The sequence below is a fragment of the Capricornis sumatraensis genome, chromosome 7, assembly GCF_032405125.1.
Source record: "Capricornis sumatraensis isolate serow.1 chromosome 7, serow.2, whole genome shotgun sequence".
Lineage (NCBI taxonomy): Eukaryota > Metazoa > Chordata > Mammalia > Artiodactyla > Bovidae > Capricornis > Capricornis sumatraensis.
Genome location: NC_091075.1, coordinates 104,101,920 through 104,105,228, shown reverse-complemented (window position 1 = coordinate 104,105,228; position 3,309 = coordinate 104,101,920).

The following is a 3,309-nucleotide window of genomic DNA, read 5'->3' as shown; positions in this document are numbered from 1 at the left end:
GGGCTTGTTGGTTTGACTACTCCTTGCCTTCCTCAGCGGCCAGCAGACAGTGCAGAGCTGATGAGTGAATCCTGTTGGCAGGGCTTATGGGAATGTGTGTGTATGATGTTAACATATTTATATTTTCATGTGGATTGTGAGTTGTCATAGGATCCCCTTGGAGAATATGTTCTGCCTATTTCTGGTTCTTCCTTTGGGGGTTTACACAACATGTTTACTAGTTGCTATGTGTGTTCTTGTCTCCCGTGCAGTGAAGCGTGATTCCCACCGTTACATGAAGTCGTCAAGCTGTGAATTTTAATCTCACAAGAGTTAAGCCTCTGGATAGAGATGTCACCTCACACTGCAGGGCAAGTACAGTCTGGACCCACTTGACTTCTTGACTTTGGGCAAGTGCTTTGGGATAGTGGGGAGAAAGCATACAGCTCTTATAAAAATGGGGTCTTTTCTCAAATGCTGATTGTTTTTTAAGGGCTTGAAAATCCTCTTAGATTTATAGATGTAATATGAGGGATTACATTACATTCCCTAGAGGGAATCTAATGAACCCTTGAGGGTAATATTTTTACTCCCTAGAGATAGCCACATGTTTATTCTTCAAATATATAGATTTATGAGATGTATAATTTAAAAAGTGCATTCCATGTATACTGTTTCATAAATCACTAAATGATTAATTACTGACTCAATGGACATGAGTTTGAGCAACCTCCAGGAGATGGTGAAGGACAGGGGAGCCTGGGGTGCTGCGGTCCATGGGATTGCAGAGTTGGACATGACTTAGTGACTGAACAGCAAAAACCAACACTATATTACAGACATCTTTACATGTCAGTCTGTGTTGACCTACCTCATTCTTTAGAACAGTAGCTTCATAGAAGTATTCTAGTGTATGGAAGGATTGTAATTTATTTCACCAATTCTTATTCAAGGACATTTAGATAGCTTTCAGCTTCTTGGTATTACAGTGCTATTACAAACACCTGTGTCTCCATGCCAGTATTTCTGTAAGATCATTTTCTAGACTTGAATTGCCAGGCTGATTGCACATTAAAATGCTGGGCAGAGAGCTCTCTGGCAACATTGTACCAGAAGTGCCTGAGTGTGTCTGGTTTCCCACAGCCACATTCATCTTAAGAATGATTGCTCTGCTTTGTGAAAATATCTTTTTTAAAATTGCATTGTTAAAATTGAGTGAAGCAGAGTATTTTTCATGAGTGCGTGTTCATGTCCTTTGCCTGCTTTTCTGTTGTATTTCTTCCTTTTTGATTGATAAATTTTAACACATGGTGGACAATGACTCTTTGCCCTATGTTTTGTCAATATTGTACCCCTCTTTTTTCTCTTAGTTTTGCATAATGTCTTTTGCTGTATGGAAGTTTCATATGTTCAGCTTTACTAGTCTTTCAAAATTGTTTTTTGACCTTAATATCTATCAAATGTTAGAATATTTATATCTTTGTGTGGATCATGAATTGCAAAAGGATCCCTTTTTCATGAATGTATGTGGCCCCTTTCCAGGGAGTTTTTTTTTGGGGTCAACATATTTACTAGCTGCCGTGTATACTGTCTGGCAGTAGATAAAACCCATCCTTCTCCTCTAACATTATTAAAAATATTTCCTATATTTTCTGTTACTTTTATTGACTAAATATGTACATATTTATTCTTTTTTCTATGCTCTGTTAAAAATCTAATTAATTGTCTTAATATACTGAATCAGTCTTTTCTCTACTGATATGAAATGCCACTTGTATAACTTTCTATTACTGTGTTTTATTGGGATCTGTTTGGCTCCATTTTAAAATTATTTGTAAATTGTGAAATGTGTAAAAACATATTGTCTGAGATTAGTGCTTTACAATTTTATTTTGTAACTATACCCAAGAACTTATAGGTTATATATATAATGTCAATGGTTATTATGGTATTTTCCCAATTAAGGACATCTTCATGGTAGTACAGAAAGAGACATATTAGGTATCACAAGTATATTTATATGGAAAGGAAGTACACACAGGTGTGACATGATTGTTAATTCTCAACTGCTGCAGTTAACATAGCAGAATTGGATGTTCAGAGATCCCCAGTTCCAAAATGAGCATTACCATGAGTTTGAAAGGATCCAAATAAAGGGATTAAATCATTTGTCTACATAGGCACCTAACAGAAAATGGTAAATTCCCACGTTCCATTCTCCAAGTAGTAACTGCACGATCAGTGTTTACCACCATCAGGACACGTCTGGAGACAAGTACATCAAAAGCCATCCTTTAAGACAGAAACAACAGAAATCAATGTAAGGGTTTGAAAGTAGTCACACTGGATGATTGCCATCTCCAGAGATGGTATGTAAACACGTTATTGAGAGGAAACAGAAATAGTCAAGTTGAGACTTCCCTGGTGGTCTAGCAGCTAAGACTGTGCTCCCAGAGCAGGAGGCTGGGGGTTTGATCCCTGGTCGGGGAACTAGATTCCACATGCTGCAGCTAAGAGCTTGTACGTGGCGACTGAAAGATCCTGCATGCTGCAACTAAGACCCAACACAGCCAAATAAATAAAATAAATATGGAAAAAAAAGTTGTCCAAGAGGTCAGGCATTATCTTTAAAAAGAATGTAACTAAACAAAAGCTCTAACTGAATAAATTGTATTCTAACTGATCTAAATAATCACGTGTTCATAAAAGCAGGGCCCCTATGAAGTTCAGAAGTGGGGAGTGCAGAGAAATGTTAAGCAGAATGAGTCAGCTCTGTGTCTGGAAAAGACCCAGGTGGGCAGCTGAGACAGCAGAGTGTAGTGGGAAGAACCTGGGCTTAACCAGGGCTATTTATTGTAACACACTTAAAGAGCTAGAACGGGTTGTTGTCAGGCAGTCCTAGAATTGAATCCCAGCTGTTCTTTGGACAATCTTGAGCAAGGTTCAGTCTCCTTTCTTAAAGAGGATGTTATCCTACCCACCAGTGGGTTGGAATCACCCCTGGGACTGCCTGGGGTCTGCAGTGGGCTGCCCTGAGACCCTGACCAGTCTACCAGTGGGTTGGCCCTGGCTGACCTCCTTTGGCTGTACAGTCAACTACACTGGGACCCAATGGTACCAACCAGTGGGCCTAAAGCCACTGGACTAGGCAGGGCCTGGCAGGAACAGGGCCAGGACTAGCCTTGCCCAACAATGTGCCCAGTGCAGTCAGCCCTGCCATTAAAAAAAAAACACAAAAAACGGGCCCATGCAGCCAACATAAGGTGAATGCCTAGAGCATATAGCTCTGGTGACCAGAGGGAGTGTACTGCTGAGGCCCATAATGTGTCT